Source organism: Oryx dammah, unplaced genomic scaffold (assembly GCF_014754425.2).
Source record: "Oryx dammah isolate SB20612 unplaced genomic scaffold, SCBI_Odam_1.1 HiC_scaffold_6, whole genome shotgun sequence".
NCBI classification, from domain to species: domain Eukaryota; kingdom Metazoa; phylum Chordata; class Mammalia; order Artiodactyla; family Bovidae; genus Oryx; species Oryx dammah.
The window spans coordinates 20789544-20811273 of record NW_024070190.1 but is presented as its reverse complement, the minus strand read 5'-3'; the positions used below and the strand labels follow the sequence as shown (position 1 = coordinate 20811273).

At 50.1% G+C, this 21730-nt stretch overlaps 1 pseudogene; it reads left to right on the top strand.

Moving 5' to 3' along the window:
• The first annotated feature begins 7308 nt into the window (after positions 1-7308).
• Positions 7309-21730, top strand: part of LOC120865129 — a 33855-nt pseudogene continuing 19433 nt past the window's right edge.

Genomic DNA, 21730 nt, shown 5'->3' with positions numbered 1-21730 from the left:
TGGAAGCTAATATATTCTATTGAGCTATGCTGCCGTCTAGTGGTAAATTATCAGAAGAGAACGTTCTTTCACATGTGTTACCTTGCCGGTTTCCAAGAGGCTTCAGAATTGTGTAACATTTCAGAAGAGAGAAACCCTGCAAAGTCCCTAAAGCATTAAATTAAGAGTGAAGGGAAAGCAACTAGACAATAATGGAGGTATGCAGGAGACAGTATCTTTAGAATGAGAGCCGACACGGTTCTGAGTTTCCTGGTAGCCACAGCAGAGAGAAAATTTTAGTGAAAATGTTACTTGCTCATTCGTGTCCAACTCTGCAACCCCATAGACTTTATAGCCTGCCAGGTTCCTCTGTCCACGTAATTCTCTAGGCAAGGATACTGGAGTGGGTTGCCATTTCCACTCTAGAGGATCTTCCTGACCCAGGGATTGAACCTGGGTCTCCCACCCTTACGGGAGAAAGTGAAGATGAACTAAAGAGCCTCTTGATGAAAGTGAAAGAGGAGAGTGAAAAAGTTGGCTCAACATTCAGAAAACTAAAATCATGGCATCTGGTCCCATCACTTCATGGGAAATAGATGGGGAAACAGTGGCTGACTACTTTTTTGGGCTCCAAAATCACTGCAGATGCTGATTGCAGCCATGAAATTAAAAGATGCTTGCTCCTTGGAAGGAAAGTTGTGACCAACCTAGACAGCATATTAAAAAGCAGAGACATTACTTTGCCAACAAAGGTCTGTCTAGTCAAGGCTATGGTTTTTCGAGTAGTCATGTATGGATGTGAGAGTTGGACTGTGAAGAAAGCTGAGCGCTGAAGAATTGATGCTTTTGAACTGTGGTGTTGGAGAAGACTCTTGAGAGTCCCTTGGACTGCAAGGAGATCCAACCAGTCCATCCTAAAGGAGATCAGTCCTGGGTGTTCATTGGAAGGACTGATGTTGAAGCTGAAACTCCAATACTTTGGCCACCTGATGCGGAGAGCTAACTCATTTGAAAAGACCCTGATGCTGGGAAAGATTGAGGGCAGGAGGAGAAGGGGACAACAGAGGATAAGATGGTTTGATGGCATCACTGACACAATGGACATGAGTCTGGGTGGACTCCGGGAGTTGGTGATGGACAGGGAGGCCTGGCGTGCTGCAGTTCATGGGGTCGCAAAGAGTCGGACACGACTGAGCGGCTGAACTGAACTCCCACATTGCAGGCAGGTTTCTTTACCACCTGAGAGACCACAGGGAGAAGCGTCCATTCTTCTCACTGCCAAAAAACGAAATAAAAATACACCAGCAGAGTTTTCCCAGTCTTGGGTTTCATTAGTAATTCAACAATAGCGCTGAAAACACTGGAGGTGCCCTCCGTGTGGACACTCACTTGCTGGAAAGGCCAACCTAGAGTCTCAGTAGAACAGGTGTGTCTGTTTATGTAGGAGCCCTGGCTTAGCGTCTTCCTCTCCCCAGACAGTCTTTCCTGGGATGGGACTGCCTTGTGAAGTCTCCAGCAAATTACCCACTAGATCTTTCAGGCCCAGGTACCCACATGCACGGTACTTTCGGCCCAGTCCTATTTCAGAAGCAGCACTCGGAACCTGACATGCTGGTTTGGAAGATGGCGATGATGAGGCTCAGTTGTGTTGGAGCCCACAGAGATGGACTCCAGACCTGAGAGTCCAGTAAAGTCGCTGTGAGCCGCTCGTGGCTGCTGAGCAGTTGAAGTGTGGCTAGTCTGAATTGGGATGTCCTGTAAGTATAGAATCTGGATTCCATATAAAAAGGGTAGAATCTCATTAATAATTTTTATCCTCATTACTTTTTGAAATAAAGTATTTCATATTGTGTTAAATAAAACATGCCATTAAAATTAAGTTCATTTATTTCTACAGTCTTTAAATGTGTCTTTAAAAAATTTTAAAATAACATATGAGGCTTTCATTGTATTTCTCTTAGAACCAGTCCAGACCATTTGCCATCCTCTTCCTGACTCCTCCCAGGTAGCAGGTGTACTTGGCACTGTGGTTGCCCTGTGATGCCCAGGACCCTTCAGGCTTCTGTGCCATCAAGAGGAGAAACCCGTTCCCATCTTCCAAATACAGGCTGACTCCAGAGGGGATTTTCAAGACCCTAATACTAACCATACCAAAGCTGGGTTAGCAATGGAGAATTTGACTAAAATGTTCAATAGTCCCAAATAACTTTGCTTCATCTTGTTCTCTAGGTAGATCTTGTTCTTGTTCTTGGTAAATCTGAATTGTTCTCTAGAAACAATTCTAGGATGGGGGGTGGGGAGGGTGGAGGTGGGGTGGTATTGCCAGCAGTGGGAGAGGAGGAAGCAGAAAGCAGGTCTGTTTTTGGAGCCCAGAGTGAACAACCCCCTGTACCTAAAGGAGGTCTCTCTTTGGTAAAATGTTCTCCAGGGTCTAGGGCCAGGGTTTGGACTCCACCCACCCACTAAGGCACTCTCTGATTTGCTTTTACAGTGGTCATAGCTTTCAAAGGCCAATCTCTGCAGATTTCCTTTGGAGGCAGCATAAAGTTTTTGTCCATTATCAAAATCCCAAGAATAAACATGTGCCCACATTTTTGCAGGAACCACAATTCCCCGGTCAGATAACAGCTCATCATCACTGTGATCCCATTTTTTCTTAACGTGATGTGTTATAGTATTGAGTCAATTTCCCAGAAGTTTCAGTGGCTTTGCTCTGACTGTGCCAATTATATCAATAACGAACCCTCACAGTCACATCAAGTGAATGTCAACAGATCCCAGCGTGCCGAGCTCTGCATAATGACTATATGAAGCCAAATTTCTTTAGAGAGTTTTTGGGGGACAACAGGAATTTTTGGCAAAATCCAAGAGATGGCATCAAGCTCCTCCATGTGCCCTGGGCAGCCTATCCCAAACGTGATGGCCTGGATAGCTGGATGGGTTTCTTCAAATTGTCGAGTCTACTCCTAAGGCATCTAAGGGGTACCCTCCAACTCTTAAGCAGGATTAGGTAGGATGAGTGCCCACCTGAGTTATTAGACGGGTATGTGTGCCTCCCACACAGTAACTCCTCAAGTGCAAGTCTCTATATCAAGGAAGCCAGAGGTACATGAAGCCTTTTCCTGGGGCTTGAAGTTGGGGAGGGATCAGTGAGAAACCTGCTGAGGTGCACAGGATTCATTATGGGGGCTTGCTCCTTGGTAAATCTGAATTTTGGGGGGTAGATCTGAAAGCCTCTATCTGTAGAGGACACAGCATCAAAGCCAGGAAGGTGACTGGCTCTTGGCGGGACTCCCATCAGCCCAGCTGAATGCAAGAGTGAAGTTGAGTGAGCTGTGCTGGTCTTGCTGCCTGTTACTCTGGGCCACTTGTGTGCTGCCCCAACTCCTCAGAGCAGCCCTGGAGGGGCCCTGCACCCAGTCCAGCTGAAATTCTGATGAGAGGCCTAAGACCCTGGGCCAGTAGGTGCTTCCTGAGTCCCCAAAAGGAAGGGGAGAGGGTGCTCCTCAGGGGGAGTGCCTGTCATAGGAGGTCCGGTTCTATGAAGTGTCTCAGTTTGAGTAAGGCCTGTCGAAGGGCTCCAGGCACCTCCCCTCTTCTTTCCCCTCCTGCCCACAGGCGGTGCTTTCTCCCCAGGGCGTTTCCCTGCCGGTTTTGAGCCTGGGGTGGCCAGGTTCCAGGACCTGCGTTTCCGGGAATCGCCACACGGGGGCGCGCGGCTCCCGTTCCGAAGCAGCTTCTGCGTCTGGGAAGGAGAAAGGCAGACCGGCGTAGGGCCGAGGACGACTACTTCTTAGGGTCTCAGGATCCCTGGGCCCCCTCCTCATACACCTGTCTTAGGGCAGGATTTCCTTTGAGCGTCTAAGAGGTGACGCCGCGGAGCCTGGAGGTGTCCTTCGACTTCGTTTCCAAGGACGCTCCCGGGGGGACCGCTGGTGCAGCCTGGGTTCCCGCCTATCGTCTGGGAACAGTGACAGCAGTTTTTGCCTGCAGGGTTGTTGAGAGATGGAAAACGTTGACAGGGCCCAATTAGTCCTTTTCAGGTGCAGGGGAGATGGATGCAGGTCTCTTCTGCCTGCGGCGGGGGCGAGGAGGGGGCGTGTAGCAGAGGCGGAGATGGTGCCACGAGGCCCGGGAAGCACAGGCAGGCTGGGGGCTCCCTCAGGAACCCTCCCTCTGCGGTCCTCGCCTGTCTCCTCCCGCCTCTGAGCATGGGTCTGTTTGTCCGTGGTTCGCAGGGCCGCAGCGTTTGCCCCCAGCTGGGAGCCTCCACTGTGAGAGAAATGGGCTGGCCCACAAACTTGACCACTGAAGAAGGGAGGGGTTCCTGACCTTCAGTCCAGTCCTGAGTCATAAAGGGAACCAGCCTCCAGACTGACAGGAGCGGCTGGGGTGACCAGCCCGGCCCAGAGAGAGACCTGGCAACAGAGGGGCGGGCCGGTGGAGCAGCAGTTCCAGCATCTGGCGCTCACTCCAGGCTGGGCCCTCCATGTCTCAGATGGTACCTCACTTAATCCCACTGCCACTCAGGGACATAGGCGCTCATGGTCCTGGTTTGCCAGATGAGAAAAAGGAAGCACAGTCAGCTTACGGAACTTGCCCACAGCTCTACCCACCTGTAGAGGGCTACAGGGCTGTGAGGCTGATCTTAACCACTGCAACCTCGGGGCCCCAGGACCTAGCCTCTCCTGAAGGTTCCGTCTGCTCTCCTGGCAGCCTTTCAGGTTTCCTCTCAGGGCTGCCCAGGTGGCACTAGTGGTAAAGAACCCTCCTGCCAATGCAGGAGACATAAGAGACAGGTTCGATCCCTGGATCAGGGAGATTCCCCTGGAGGAGGGCATCGTGACCCACTTCGGTGTTCTTTCCTGGAGAATCCCGTGGACAGAGAAGTGTGGCAGGCTCCATCCCGTACAGTCACAAAGAGTCGGACATGACTGAGGCGACTTAGCTGGTACGTACTCACATCTGAGCTGAGTATCCTTGTCTAACACATCTAGGCCTTTCAGCACTGCTGGGGTGAAATGAGTTTCTTGTAAGACGCCTGGGGCAGACCCAGGCCCAGAGAAAAGGTTCAGGAAGTAACTTTCCCGGGGAGCCCACAGGTGGCTGACCCAGGGTACAGAATTCCCGTTGTGAAGGACCAGGAAAGTGTCTCATAGCTCCTGGGGGATTCTTCTGTGTTTTATGTGAAAGTCTGGAGTGCTTTTTCCAACAAATATTTTTAAAGTGTTTGCCCTCTGTCTGCTCCAGTTCAAGGTGTTAGGGTACCAGTGTGGAGAAAAACGGACACAAATCCCTACCTTCGTGAAACTTACATTCTGGTGGGAAAGACAGAACAGAAGATAAATAGACCTTTAAATGGTGATGTGTGCTAGAGGAAAAAAAAAGCAGAAAAGCAGGACAGGAGACAAGGAACTTGTGTGAGTGTATAATTTTGTTTTTGTTTGGGAGGTCAGGGTAGGACTTCCTGAGAAGATGCCATTTTCACTTGCTCCCTGAGAAAACCAGGTGAACCCACCCTCTGACCTAAGCTGCAGGGACTAGAGAAGCAAGTTTACAAGACCTGGAGCAGATGGGGTACGTATGGAGGCCCCCGAGTCCTCAGCACTGGCATCTGTAGGAAAATGACCGGTCATATTCTCAAAGGCTCCAGGGACAGCAATTCCTGTTAGAACAAGACCAGGAACACGGAGACAAGAAAATCGACGAAAAGGAGAATGTCCTCTAGACGAGTAACTGGTTACAGTTGTAATACATTTGAATATAGGATAACCTGGAATTTAAACCTTCAGTAGCAGCAGGCAGAAATGTTGAATTTGACCTTCATAAAGTGTTTTATTTGAAATCATTAGATGTCCTGCCAGTTAATGTGCTGAGGAGGCACCAAAAAGGCTTCCAAATGCATGCGTGTCCCCAGGGTCCTGCTTTGGGAACTCATTAGGTCTCCTATGGGTGGGCCTGCTAGGGGTCAGGCTGCAGCCCTGGAAGTTGGGCTCCTGGCCAGCACAGTGCTCATTATTGGCCCGTGGCTGCCTCAGCCCCGTGGGCACAAGTGCCCGTCTCTGTGTGATGAGATTCCAGAGCCCAGGTCTCAGCACAGTCCTGCGCTGACTGCCCAGGGGTTGGCCATCTTGTTGTGATTCGGTCTGGCTCTTGGACTGAAAGTCTCACCGCTGGAGAGGTCCCTTCTCCCAGGAAAACCTGGAAGGCTGGTCTTCTGCTGGCGGTCCAGGCACCCTCCCTGGGTCTCTGCCTGCCCCTCTCTCCTTCTGTGGCCTGTAGATGATTTCTGAGGATCTGCCGATTAATGCTATGTTCCTGCTAGGACCCTGAAATTGGACAGATGCAGCCAGGCACTTGGACAGCTCAATTTCACGCAGCTACTTCCGGGCTTTTTCCCTGGCCCTTGGGCATGGTGGCTTCCTAGCCTCAGTGTGGGACTCCCAAGGGAGGGCTCCGATTGGGCCATCTAGATCTGCGGACTATGACCAGCCAGGAGAGGGCTGCTTCTGGGAGAAGGGCTGCAAGGGACTGTCACAGAGCGACGTCTATGGTAGAGACCATATTTACAGACTGGCGTTACTATCCCCATTTTACAGGGGAGGAAGTTGAGGCTCAGGGAGGAAATAATCTGCATTACATGGCTGGAAGCAATGGGCTGAGATTTGAACTCAAGTCCAAACGACTCCTAAAAGCTTGCCTCTCCGTATTCCAGGCCTGTTTTGTGGGGAGCCACGTGAAGAGTCCCTGGGCTCTTGACTGACACCTTAGGACAAACGAGTCTGCTGCTGCTGCTAAGTCACTTCAGTCATGTCCCTCTGTGCGACCCCATAGACGGCAGCTCACCAGGCTCCTCTGTCCACAGGATCCTCTAGGCAAGAATACGGGAGTGGGTTGCCATTTCCTTCTCGGACAAAGGAGGCTGGGCCCTCCCTTTTGTGCGCTCGGCCTCAGGTCCTGGCTTTCCAGGTGTCATTTCTGTCTGGGCCTCTAGGTGTCGCCCGCCTCCAACGTCCAGTCTGAATGCGGTTCCCTGAATTGGCAACAAAGCCAACAAAGTGTGCCGGACCCCACCAAGTACAGGGCCTGGGTCTCCCTCCCACAGGCTCCTGAGGTCCTAGCCGCTGTGTGCACCCCGGTAGGCTGCGCATCTGGGCGGCTGAGAGGATGCGAGGAGTGGGTGGGGCCATGGTCTCCCCGTGGGCCCCCCCCCAGCCCCTCCTCTGAGCAGAAAGGCTGCCCCCCATTCCTCCCGTCCCCTCGCCCCCAGCTCCCCTCCCCTCCCACCCTCGCTCCTACAGGTGGATCCTTTAGGCGCGCTAGCCGGCCATGATGCGCAGCTCCAATGATGAGCGGATCCCCACTTATGGTTGTGCTGGGGCTCCGGGTCCTCTGCAGACCGTCCAGCTCTCCCTATTGACCCCGCTGCGCCTGCCCCCGGGGGCCGGAGGAGCCCTGGACATTCGGGTCTCTGCCAGTAGGCCCCATCCGCGGGGCGCAAGACCAGCGTCTGTGCAGTGCGGCAGGGCCGTCGACGGAGACTGCTGCTTGAGTTCCTTCCCGGCACGCGGCAGTCCTGAATCTGACCGTCCCGGAAGTGGGTGTACCGAAATAGTTGGGTTGTTTCTTAACGAAGTAGCTCTGCTTGTTCAGAGACGCCGGTTTCCACCCGAGAGCGACGCGTTGGCAACCCGAGGTGTCTGTGACTTTTCACTTGGGGGGACGCCGCTGCCGGCTGGCTGCGGAAGCTTGTCCCCTCTCCCGTCCCCTCCAGGGTCTGGGGGTGACTTTGCCCGGGGAAGCTGGGGTAGAGGGGCGTTGGGTCTCAGGGCATCTTCGGTCCTCCTCCACCTCACCTGAGGGGCCCAGTGAGTCGGGGTCAGGCGGGCCCTGTGCCCCCGCTGTCACTGGCCCCACCTCCATCTCCGCTTTGCCGGCCCTTCATCCCAGCCATGGCTCCTCGCCCACTGCCTGGGTCCCGAGGAGGGGTGCACAGGTATTCTGGAGGGTTGTCCCCAGGCTTTGGGCTGGGTCCGAAACAAAGAAAGCCCTTCTCCTCCACTGTTCGACGTTTCAACCAGTAAAAACCCAAACTGCTAACCATCGTCTCTCACCCAAATTCAGGACACCAGCAACGTTAAATTATGCTTCCTGGTGCTCTGTCCGCTGGCACCTAATCTTCAGCAGCTCAGCGAGTCCAGTGCTGTGAGCAATGTTGCCCGTGTCACGGGGCCAGCAGCTCATGGTCAAACCCAGACCCACCTGGCTCCAAGCCCAGGTTTTTCCCACCCCCACAGGGCTGCACGGAGGGGAGCAGATCAGAGAGGGCTCCAGCAGAAGCTGCTTCAGTGTCACAAGCAGGCTGAGCGCAGAGTGAGCGCCCACGGGTGCTCTGTCCTCTCGGCCACAGTCCCTGGGCATCACAGGCTCGGGGGAGAACAGGACGGCGTAGAAAAGAGAAAGTGAGCAAACCACGGGGGAAGAAGTGAAGGCGCCCAAGGAGCTCACACTTCCTCCCTCTGAGGGCGGGTCAGTCATGTTTTCCCTTGTGGAGGAGCAGGGTTAACTCCCAGGGACGGGGGAGCCTGGGGGGCTGCCGTCTGTGGGGTCGCACAGAGTCGGACACGACTGAAGCGACGCAGCAGCAGCAGCAGCAGCAGCAGCAGCAGCAGCAGCAGCAGCAGCAGCAGGGTTAACTCAGGGTGACAGTGTGTCTATTGGGGCTGCTACCACAGAACAGGTGCAGAAACAACGGAAGCTGATTTCTCACGGTTGTGGAGGCTGAGAGCCTGGGATGAAGGTGCCAGCATAGTTGGGTTCTGTGGCTTCCTAATTTGAACTCTGTCTTCTCACTGTAACCTCACTTGGCAGAAGGGGTGGGGGAACTCTCTGGGGTCTCTGCTTTAAAGGTGTTAATCTCATTCACAAGAGTTGCAGCTGCACGGCTTAGTCACCTCCCAGAGGCCCCCTTCTAAATACCATCACACTGGGGATTAGGAATTCAGTATATGAAATTTTGAGACTTCCTAGATGGCACTAGTGGTAAAGAAGGCACCTTCCAATGCAGGAGACATGGGTTGGATCCCTGGCTTGGGAAGATTCCCTGGAGGGGGATCTGGAGGAGGGCATGGCAACCCACTCCGGTATTCTTGCCTGGAAAATTCCATGGACAAAGGAGTCTCTCAGGCTGCAGTCCATGCGCTTGAAAAAGTCGGGCATGATTAAGCACACACACATGCACACGTACATACATATTAAATTTTCAGGGGACACCAGCAATTCAGCCAGTTAAAATTCATGTGGTCTAAAACAGCAACAGAGCTGGGACTCATCCCCTGCCCATCTGTGAGGGGTTGCTTGGGGACGGTCTTTTCCTCAGCTCCAGGCTTAGGTTTATCCCTGGGGGTTTAAGTTGCAGCCTTGAGTAATGTCTGCAGTCAGTTTGCGTGGATCTGACAGGCCCAGATGAACCCCTTGCATTCTCCCCTTACCTCTGCCTGGCCCAATAGGTTTTCCCATGCTTCCCAAGTCTAGACTCAGCTCTGCCCCTGCCCTCCTCCACTGCACACACAGACACCCACACAATCCACAGCTCACCTCTGGGGCAGCTAGCCCCAGCTGAGTCCCCTTTTTTCCATTAGTTTGAGCCAGGAGGGTATGTATGTATACAGGGTCCCACGGCTGGTTATGGGGTTGTCTGTTGTCCCCCTCGTCTTAATTTACAACCTGGGGTGTCCATGCTACCCTCCACCCCCACGGCCATGACCCATGGTGATAACATACCCCTGACTCTGAGTTCTTGAGCTCAAGTCCCAGTTAAAGACTTGATTTTCTCCATTATCCTCAATTTTAAACTCCTGTGTTCTTGTGAAAGAAGCTAGTTGCCAATTGACTGCTTGGAAATCTGAGGATCTCACCCCTAATATCCCCGAGAAGGCTCTCGAGGTAGATTGAAGCATCGGTAGTAGGATCCTACATCCACCCTCACCTGGCCTCATGCTGTGGGGAGTGTTCTTCCTGGTCCCGGGCTTTGGCCTTGGCTGTGTAACTTTGGCCAGTGGAATGCTAGCAGACGTGAGGTTAGCAGAGGCTTCGTGATGTGCTTGGCAGATCACCTTTGTCTCCTGCCGTCCGAATGTGAAACACGAGACTCGTTTCTCCTGCTGCCCTTTCATGCTGGGCTCCAGGACGAGCACGTGCAGAGCAGGTGCCAGCTCGCAGTGGGGAGAGCATGGCAGAAGCAGAGCCGCCCTTTGTGCCCAGCTTCCACCAGCGGTCCTCACGGGCCACACGCAGCAGCCCGAGACGTGCAGACTGCCACAGGCCGCCGAGGGCGTGTGCGGGCCGTCCAGCGGGGCTGCAGAGTTAGTGCTACAGCCCAGTTCCACGACATAAACGACTTCACAGCAGTGCCTGCATGTGGAGTTGTGTCCGACTCTTTGGGACCCCAGGGACTGCAGCCCGTGAGGTTCCTCTGTCCGTGGTATTTTCCAGGCAAGAATACTGAATGGATTCCCATCTCCTTCTCCAGGAGATCAAACCTGAGTCTCTCGCATCCGCCCCGTTGGCAGGTGGATTCTTCACTGCGTCATGACTTCCCGGTGACACTAACATTCTGAAGACTGTGCAAGCCAGACTGCTGTTGGTTTCTTGGCGGGGGGGTGCGGATGTGTGTCTCTTGCATGGAGTATGTATGGAGTACGTGTGTGATATCTGTATGTGTGTGGTATGTGTATGTGGTGTGTGTATATGTATGGTATACATGTAGTGTGTATGGTATGCATATGTGGTGTGAGTGTGATATGTGTGAGGTATATATGGTGTATGTGTACAGTACATGTGTGTGGTGAGACTGTGTGTGTGTGTTTAAGTGGTATGTATATGTGATGTGTGTGGTGTGTATGTGTTTACTTCAGTTGCTCAGTCGTGTCCGACTCTTTGCGACCCCACAAATCGCAGCACACCAGGCCTCCCTGTCCATCACCAACTCCTGGGGTCCACCCAAACCCATGTCCATTGAGTCGGTGATGCCATCCAGCCATCTCATCCTCTGTCGTCCCCTTCTCCTGCCCTCCATCTGTGCCAGAATCAGGGTCTTTTCAAATGAGTCACCTCTTCGCATCAAGTGGCCAAAGTATTGGAGTTTCAGCTTCAACATCAGTCCTTCTAATGAACACCCAGGACTGATTTCCTTTAGGATGGACTGGTTGGACCTCCTTGCAGTCCAAGGGACTCTCAAGAGTCTTCTCCAACACCACAGTTCAAAAGCATCAATTCTTCAGCACTCAGCTTTCTTTATAGTCCAACTCTCACATCCATACATGACTACTGGAAAAACCATAGCCTTGACTAGACGGGACCTTTGTTGGCAAAGTAATGTCTCTGCTTTTGAATATGCTATCTAGGTTGGTCGTAACTTTCCTTCCAATGAATAAGCGTCTTTTAATTTCATGGCTGCAATCACCATCCGCAGTGATTTTGGAGCCCAGAAAAATAAAGTCAGCCACTGTTTCCACTGTTTCCCCATCTATTTCCCATGAAGTGATGGGACCAGATGCCATGATCTTCATTTTCTGAATGTTGAGCTTTAAGCCAACTTTTTCACTCTCCTCTTTCACTTTCATCAAGAGGTTCTTTAGTTCTTCTTCACTTTCTGCCATAAGGGTGGTGTCATCTGCATATCTGAGGTTATTGTTATTTCTCTCGGCAATCTTGATTCCAGCTTGTGCTTCATCTAGCCCAGCGTTTCTCATGATGTACTCCGCATATAAGCAGGATGACAATATATAACCTTGACGTACTCTTTTCCTATTTGGAAGCAGTCTGTTGGTCCATGTCCAGTTCTAACTATAGCTTCCTGACCTGCATATAGGTTTCTCAAGAGGCAGGTCAGGTGGTCTGGTATTCCCATCTCTTTTAGGATTTTCCACAGTTTATTGTGATCCACACAGTCAAAGGCTTTGGCATAGTCAATAAAGCAGAAATAGATGTTTTTCTGGAACTCTCTTGCTTTTTCCATGATCCAGTGGATGTTGGCAATTTGATCTCTGGTTCCTCTGCCTTTTCTAAAACCAGCTTGAATATCTGGAAGTTCACCGTTCATGTATTGCTGAAGCCTGGCTTGGAGAATTTTGAGCATTTCTTTACTAGTGTGTGTGTTTTTGCAACTGTGCAATAGATTGAGCATTCTTTGGCATTGCCTTTCTTTGGGATTGGAAGGAAAACTGACCTTTTCCAGTCCTGTGGCCACTGCTGAGTTTTCCAAATTTGCTGGCATATTGAGCGCAGCACTTTCACAGCATCATCTTTTAGGATTTGAAACAGCTCAACTGGAATTCCATCACCTCCGCTAGCTTTGTTCATAGTGGTGTTTCCTAAGGCCCACTTGACTTCACATTCCAGGATGTCTGGCTCTAGGTGAGTGATCACAGCATCATGATTACCTTGGTCATGATAATCTTTCTTGTACAGTTCTTCTGTGTATTCTTGCCACCTCTTCTTAATCTTCTGCTTCTGCTTCTGTTAGGTCCATACCATTTCTATCCTTTATTTTGCCCATCTTTGCCTGAAATCTTCCCTTGGTATCTCTAATTTTCTTGAAGAGATCTCTAGACTTTCCCATTCTATTGTTTTCCTCTATTTCTTTGCACTGATCACTGAGCAAGGCTTTCTTATCTCTCTCCTTGCTATTCTTTGGAACTCTGCATTCAAATGGGAATATCTTTCCTTTTCTCCTTTGCTTTTCGCTTCTCTTCTTCTCACAGCTACTTGTAAGGCTCCTCAGCCATTTTGCTGCTTTGCATTGTGTAGTGTGTGTCTGAGTACGTAAGGTGTGTGTGTTGTGTTTGTGTTTGGCAGGGGAAGAGGACATGCTGTCCTGTGGAACTCAGGCAAATGACCTGCACACCTGTCCAAGGTGAGGGGCCAGGTTCCCACCTAGCATTACCCTGGATGGAATTCCTCCTTGACTTTATAGACAAGTTGGCTTGACACCACAACCTTATTATTCGTCATCTCCCAGTCCCATAAGCCTTCTTCTTAAGGAACTGCTGATGCCTGTGGGTAGATCCCAATTTTGTTTCCTTTTTTTCTGTTGGGTGGAAGCAGGGTCCTGTCTCCATTTCAATGCCACAGCAGGTACTGCTACCAGTGAAGTCAGTTGTTTGCAAGCATTACAGATTTCCTGGTCCTCCTGTAATTTAAGTACTGTGTCGTGGTCTGAAGACCCTGATTTGCCTCGAGTTTCCATACCAGAAAGAGGTATCCTTCCCCAGAACCAAAAAGCCCTGCAAATGGAGGCCTGAGCACCCTGCACAGGTGTCCACGGTTGTCAGCCACCAGCCAGTAGGCTGCATCTCACTGAGGCAGGTTCTCCAGGGTTCACCCTCTGGTTTGATAGGGTAGGTAGAAACCTCTGGGGGCTTCCCACTGGGCAATAACAGCTGGCCTTTAGCCATCATTGTGGCTGCCTTTCCTCCCTTGCTACCCACTTGGGTGTGGTGCCTTACTGGGGCAATTTCTGGCCAGCTTTGGACCCCTTCCCTGGCTCCAGCCCCTTTTCATCCTTCACCACCACATCTTCCCTGGACATTGTTTTGTGCAAAGAAAGAAAATACCAGGGAGTTGTCAGAAAATGGAGGGGTCTCATAGGACCCATTGGGTTTGATATCCGAGCTTCTTTTCTGAAATGTTGCTTCTAAAACTCAAAAATCGAAGCAGATTTTTAGCAGTGGCTCCAACTCCTTTAGATATGATGAAATAATGAGAAGCAATTGCCCTGTGACATCTGACACAAAACGTTTCTGTTTCTAGTTTACCCAAATAACTAGATAGTTTCATTTATAATGAGATAAACGGAAAGGATGCTCAGTAAGGCCTGGTGTCATTATAGAGCTATTTCTGTGTTAATGGCGATGGGAAGAGAATGCAGAAATGGCTGTCACAGATTGAAAGGGGTGATGTTAAGTATGTCCAGTGTAATGCAGCCAGGGTGGAAGGCCCCATTTCAGTAAGGAGGATGAGCAAGTACTGTATGACTTGTGTGTTTCCTGGAGAAGAGGGTGTCTGTGGCCCTTTGAGCCCCCTCCCCAGAGTCTTCCCGTCAATTAGTCTGGTCTTCTCACACCAGACATTTGACCCTTTAGTGCAGGGGTCTGGGGGATGGCCCCACAGATTCTATGGGATACAAACCTCAGGTGGTCAGGCTGGGCGCCAGCAGGCCCAGGAGGAGACAGAGTACGGTCTAAGGGGCCAAGGAAGGAACCCGACATTGAAGACAGGGCGGCCGGCTCCAGGCTGGGCTGGGGGGTGAAGCCATGGAATTGACTCAAGCGGCTACTGAGAGGCCAGCTACAGACTGGCTTAAGCGGAAGGGGTTCAGGTGTGGCTTGATTTGGGCTTGAAGGAAGCCGTGGGAGGGCCATGTCTTTCTTCCTGCTCTGCGCTCCGCTCTCCTCCATGTCTTGTCTTGCCTCAGGCTCCCCATCGTGGTCAGGCCCCGACCCCTGGCACTGCAGTCGCATTCTGGCAGGCTCTGGGGAGAGAGGGAGAATCCTTTTCTAGGGCAGCTAGGAGCATGTCATTGCCTACCTTTGACTCTGATTGACCCCTGTGCCCATCCCTGAAACACCCCCGATGCCAGTTGAGATGCGGTACTCTGGTCAGGCCTGGGCCATGGACTCCACCTGAATCCCATGGTCCCCAAATGATGGTCCTCTGTGAGTCCTTGCCCATGTCTGGGGATTTCATGCTCCCCAACAATGCTTATAAGGGATCAGGTTGGGTGAAGCAGGATCCAGCCCAGAGCCCACCAGGGGGTTTTAGGGAGGCAGATCAGCCTGGGTCCCACATGTATGGGAGTACCTTCCATGTAACTCTTGGCTCATCCCCTCTTTCTGCCTGCATTGCTGCTGCTTTATTTTGAGCCCCCCATTTTTCTTTTTTCCCTCCCAAATCATTATGGTCTGAGACCATTTTGTGGAACATAAAACCTGAGTATGCCACATCCACGCCAGGATGAGGCCAGAGTCCTTAGTGTGGTATCAGAGCCTTTCCTGCCTAGGCCTCTGCCCCTTCCTTCCAGCCTCCTCGGACCAACCCAGGACCCCTAAACATCATGCTTGTGTTTTGCACATGCATTTCCCGAGGTGCCCAGTCACCCCTGCCTGCAGCTAAAAACTCCTGTGTGTCCCTCAGGACCCAGACCACATTGCCCATTCCGCGACACCTCCCCACGTTCTCCCAGACGTTTGTCTGTCTGTGCGCAGGCTCTCTGTGTCTGCTTTTTCTTTATCAGTTTTAACAGCTGCTTCCTTGTCTCATGTCCCCAGAAGCCTGGAAGTTCCTTTAGGACTGTGCTATAAACTATTCTTTTAAATTTTTTATTATGAAACATTTCAAACATTGGAAAACTACAGAAAATAACAAATATGTATTCACAACCCAGATTTCATAGATAACAACAGCTTGCCACATTTGTTTTAGATTTCTCTTTGAAGAAATAAATATTAAAAAATATCACCAAAGCCCCAATTCCCCATTCCCTTTCCCCTCGCTCCGAAGCTCCTGAAATTGGAATGAATTTCTATTCAACACTACACTCCCGAGAATCATCCGTGTTGATTTGTGTAAATATGTTTGGCTCATTTGTACCACAATGGAGGGCTTTTGATTTTAAGAATAAACTGTAGTTTATTTATCCTTTTTCTCCTCCCAGTGAATGGCCCTGTTTTTGCTTTTTCAATGTTCTAAATGTACCACAGGGAAGGTTCTTGTGCGCGTCTCCTGAGATCACAGGCAAGGAGGTATCAGCAGATAACCCAGTGGTGGAATTGTTGGTTCACACGTACGTAGAGTTCATGCATCCTTGCCTTTGATAAACTTTGCCTGAGTTCTCACCAGGGTGTTCTTACCAGGTATACCTGCTTACATGCCCCTGAGGGATTTCAGCTCTGGGCTGATCACAAACTTCCCCAACACTGACTATTGCGAGGCTTTTAAATGTTATTCGGACCAGAAGAAAATGAAGTTTTGTTTCCTTCGCCTTGCCCCACGACTGATGAGGCTGAACATCTTTTCATATGATTGTTGAGTTGCCGGTTTTCCTAGTGGCTTGCTTGTCGCTCTGCGTCCTGGAGTGGACTCCTTTTTCTGCTGGACACATCGTGTCTTATCCATCAATGAGTCCCTGCATCCCTCCCCTGGCTGCCCCTGGTGAATGTTTGCCAGAGAGAGAGAATGGAGGAGGTGAACTGTGGGAAGCAGAGAAGCTGGCCCGACTGTATGACTGTACGGGATGGAGGAGATGGGTCTGCTGGGAAGCGAGGTGCTGGGGGCTAGAATCTGAGTGAACAGAAAGGAGGAGATGGCAGACCGCGCAGGAGGATGGAGGTTGAGGCCCTGAGAAGGGATGTGAGCGAAGGGTCCAAGGCTGTGCTTTAAAGAAAGCCTCCTGAGGAGTGTGGTGGGGAGGAGAAGCTGGGGAAGGGTCTTAGCAGGAGTGGTCGACCTGCCCATGAGGAGTGAGGACGTCACTGCTGCCTGAAGGCCAGGATGGGAGTCAGGGAGACTGCCGGGTCTGGTGACCCTTCTCAGCTGCACCTTCCAGAGCAAAGAGTCTCTGAGTCTTCCCGACTCCGTTGATAACAGTTCCTCTGACACCTCGCTAAGCTCCTTGGGGGCAGTAAGAACTGAGCCACGGGTCTCAGTCCTCTTCTCCAGATGAACCTGTTAGCAACGACCTTCAGGACTTGTGTCTAGACTTTTTATTTCCAATTCCTCCTGGACTGAGTCACTCAGCAGGCCCCCAGAATGTCTCCACTCGGACACACACTCGAGGGAGGGCAGCCCCTGGGGGCTTTGCAGAGATGGTAGAGGATGGTCCTGGGCTCCAGCACTCACTGGGAGAAGTGGGCACTGGAGTCTCAAGTCCTCATCACGTCTTTATTAGCAAGGATCCACTTGCAGCCACTCTGTGGCCACAGTTCAATTCTCATCTATGCATAAGTGACTTTTTAAATAAAGTTCAGAATAAGCTTTGAGAGGACAGGGGTCGTGGCCGAAAGCATGCCAGCGCCTTCAATACAGCTAGCACATAGGAGGCTGCACTAATGAGATTTTTCAATAAATGAATGAAAAGATCAGAACCCCCGACACTTCAAATATGGCAGCTCTCCCTGAGTTTGTCTATACATAGAATTCCAATTCAATTAAAATATCATCAGGGTCTTATTTTATTTTTTAAACACTTAATCTAATTATTCTTAAAGTTCATCTGAAATCATGAACATAAAATGGCCAAGAAAATCCTGAGATGAAAAATTTCCACAAATTAAATTTCCTTCCTATAATAAAACCTATCATAAAGGGACAGTAATTGAAAGGATATGGTACTGGTCCAGAAATGGATATATTAATGGAAAATATTAAAATGCAGAAATGTATTTAAGTAATATTGGAATTTTGGTCATAATAAAATGGCATATCAAAACAGTGGAAAGATGATTATTTAATTGATGGTGTCGCAACCTCTGCCAGAATATTTGGAAAACCTGAAGAGTTAAATCTTGGCTTCACACCATGCACAAAATGAAGATCCAGGTGCTAGGGGAAGTTTTCTAGAGTGCATTTCCAGTTTCCGTTGGACCAGGATGCCTTGTTCCTTACCTCTAACCCCTCTCAACAGAGGGGTCTTGGGCCCAGCCCCACTTCCTTGGCCTGTCATGAGAGGCCACTGTTCTTGCTGGATGTGGGTCCTTGGGTCCTTGCTCTTTCTGCTCAAGAGGTTGCCGTCCTGTAGGACTGTGAGGATTTGAGGGGCTGATGACGGTAAAAGATATGACCATGAGAGGCAGCAACACACAGCAAACTGTTGGGTGATGCTTGGATAGGGTTGCATGTGGGGGAAGAGAGTCGGAGCAGGAGCCTGGATAGAAGGCCTGGCAGCTCAGGGTTGCTGCTCAGAGGGGAGGAGGGCAAGGGACATCTCCAGAAGAGAAAGGAATCGAGGGGGGCAGCTTACCTATCTGTCTCTCAGTAGTATAGGCCTTAGCAGCTTGGGGCCTTATCACTGCAAAGCCCCATCTTATCAATAGGTAGCAGCTGCTGGGTGAGGTGGTTTGCAAAGCAGGCATTCTCTAAATGGCTAAAAATGTGCTTGTTTGGACTATATTAAAAATAATTGGATGTGTAAAAATTTGAATTTAGCAATGGCAAGCTTTTGAGCTTGGGGTCTCAGTCTGCAGTGGAGAAATAAAGCACCATGGAGACCAGTACACAGAGGCCATCTTTGGCTCATTTATATAGCAAGTCCCTATCTGCAGCTTCAGTGGAAGTGACTGGTGGGCCCCCCTTCCCTTACCAGAGAAGCTGTGTATGAGCAGATCCTCTGAGTAGGGTCCAGAAGCCAAGATTTTTTTTTTTTTTTTAAGCTCCCCATGTGATTCTACGGTTTTAGGCTTCACTGGAAACCACCGACATAGGTCCATGGTCCTCAGACCTAGCTGCCTATTAGACTATTTGGGTGAAGGGGAGAAGGGTGATAGCATCTGCCAGGAGGGCCTCAATGCCCACATGGACAGGAAGTGAGAGTGTCCAGTTAGTGGCTGCCTGGGGCTTTCCTGGTGGCTCAGTGGTAGAAGAATCTGCCTGCCAGTGCAACAGACTCAGGAGATGCAGGTTTGATCCCTGGGTCGGGAAGAGCCCCTGGAGAAGGAAATGGCAACCCCTTCCAGTATTCTTGCCTGGGAAATCCCATGGACAGAGGAGCCTGGTGGGCTAGTCTATGGGGTTGCGGAGACTCAGACATAACTGAGGACACACACAGGTACTTGCATGATTCCCTGTGTCCTTGTGTCATTTCAGACAGGAAGCCACGCCACCCAGCCTTCCACTCCCTCCTATTCTCTTCTCCGTGTCACTCAGGCTTTGCCAGGACTTTTCCTTGACTGGAAGTGACACTGCCCAGAGCTGGGATTACCTGTAGCGGTCATGTCCATTTACCTCCCACTCCTTCTGTGGTGTCTGACAGGGCTCTCTCTTGGCCTGCAGAGCTGAGATAGAAAGGTGACTTTCCAGCTGAAAGGTGCTGGAATTACTGGCACATCTTCCAGTGGCCCCGACTGAGGCCTTGTCTCTCATAGCTCAGCACCTTCCCCACTGAGGTGGGCTCCCCTCAGCTCTCTCATTGCTGCACAGATTCAGAATCTGATCTCAGAGTCTCACGTAGCCATGGTAGCGTTCTCTGGGGTGCAGATGGCTGAGTGCTGAGGTCCCTCTCCAGACTGAACTGAGAAGAGTGCACAGTCTGTGCTCTGTGTGCAGGGCCTGGGGCTCAGCCTTGCACTCATCTCCTCTCCTGGCTGCTCCTGAGCCGGTATTCCGCTGGGTCCCAGGCAGTCTGCAATCCTCTTCCCTGAGACGTGTGGGCTGGGCAGGGAGGGAGGGGTGCCGAGCCCACCCTTGCTCGTCTCTCTTCCCTCCTTGCCTGCCCAGCTCCTTCCTGTAACATGTGTGCCCAAGCGAGGCACCAATACCTCGAGTGGAGTTTGACCTTTACAGAAAGGAATGATTTGATTTTCCAGGGAAGGTGGTGAGCATCAGATAGACTTTAGCCATATCAAAGCAGCATATCAATTAAATATCTGCCTAAGAGTCCTCTCTGGATTTCCATCTTCTAAAAGGCTCACAATAAAATTAACTCCAAAGTTACTGAACTGAAAAGTGTACAATTACTGTCTTGTTGGTAGAATAAAATAGGAAGGATTGTTTAGGCACTTAATTGGCATCCAACAACAGGCTATGGTATGTTAATTAGATGTCAATTATGGCAGGGCGCTAATTGACATTTGATAAGCATTCTGACTGATAAGCAATGTTTGCTCTGCCAAATTAAATGGCTCGGTGGACTGTGCTTGATGGCTAGGAGGGGGCTTATCTAAGGGCTGCAAGTGCCTGGCGGCCTCCAGGAGGCCCAGGCTGCCTCTGGGGCGCCCTTCCCCTCAGTCAGAAACACTTCCAAGAGCCAACTGATTGCTTCCTGGTCTTGAGTTTTCTTCAAATGTTGCCTCTGGGAAAAGAAATGGTCCTCCTGATGGAACCAGGTTTCACTTGCCTCACAGGCAGATCATCTTTCCATTTTCTGTCTTTCCTTCTCAGCCTGCTTGCCCCAGTGTGAGTCCAATTTCTTTACAGTCATGCCTATTTGAATGCTAAGCCTGGATCCACCTCTTCAAAGCTGTGAGCCCTGGACAAGTGTAGTTGACTTCTCTGGACCTCATTTTCCTTCTCACTGCCACAGACACATTGCCTCAGTATCAAGACCATTGGCAGAAGAGTGTCAGCCGGATTTCTAGCACAGAGGAGGAGCTCGATACATTTTAGTTCCTCTTTTTCTCTCTCCACTTTCCCTTCTGGTCTCCAAGCCCTACTCCTGGGCTATGGGTTTGCTCCATTCTGCTGCACTGTGGCCTGATTGCCATCATTCCCAGTGCTCCATCTTAGCTGAGACCCAGGTTGACAACCACCAGAGAAACACATAGTGACTTGGTTGAAATGCCAGTTCCACTGCTCATTAGCTCTGTGACACTGAGCCAGTTACTTCCCTTCTCTGTTCTTTGGTTTTCTCCTCTGAGTTGCAGGAATAATTGACGATGCTTATCTTCTGGAGTTGCTGGAATGCCTTAAGATGAAGCCTGTGCTCTCAAGTGTTCAGTGTACATTGGCTGTGTAGTCATCAGACCCAGTCATCTAGACTGAAGCCATTGAACTTGATTCTCTTATTCAGTAACCAACTCTTGAGTGTATTCAGGCTTCCACAATCCTTTTTTAAATGGATGGCAGCATGCCAAATGGCCTTATTCCATCCTCTTTACCTCCTTTCTCTTGAGGACTGCTGGATTGGTTCAGATAAACTCTGGCTGCTGTATGTGGCAACTTCATGGCATGCTTTGTTAAAGGGTGTATTTGCACGTGCATGTGTGTGTGTGTGTACTTAGTGTTAGTGAGTCCTAGTTCTCTTGTCATTAAAAAAAAAAAAAAGTGACTCTTTTTTTGCTACCAGTTGGCATTTTATTTTAAAATAACCCTTGGGAAATTAAAATTGCTGAAACTAGGTCAATTTGATGACCTAGTTCTCTTGTCATTAAAAAAAAAAAAAGTGACTCTTTCTTTGCTACCAGTTGGCATTTTATTCTAAAATATCCCTTGGGAACTTAGATTGCCGATGAAACTAGGTCAATTTGATGAAAGCTAATTTGTTGAATGGCTAATTTGCCAAAAGCCAATTCACCAGAAGTTAATTTGCTGAAAATAAGTTTGCTGAATCGTTAAATCACTGAATGACCAGTTCACTGAAAACTCAAACCCTCCACCCTGTTTAGGAGTGGTAGCTGTAGATGTTTTGTGGTCAGAACCAGAAGCACATGTGGAAAAGACTCAGAGGCAAAGGCAAGGGTTAGGCAAAGATCCTTAAAAATAAAGGAGCTAGGAACTGGAATTAAAGGGAAAGCCCCTCTGCTTCCGGGTAAATACCTTCCATTTAAAAAGTGCTCTGCCTTTGAGCATTGAAACCATACATAGTTGACCTGGGCTGCTCTCTGGTTCAGTGGCTGCAAGCAAGGTATGATGAAACAGTAAAAAAAATTCATTCTCAGATATGTATGACTAAATCACTTACAGATTGGCTGTGGCAAACTGATTTTCAGTGGATCAGTGAGAATGGCCAACTGAGAGAGGCCAGTCATCCAACCATAGA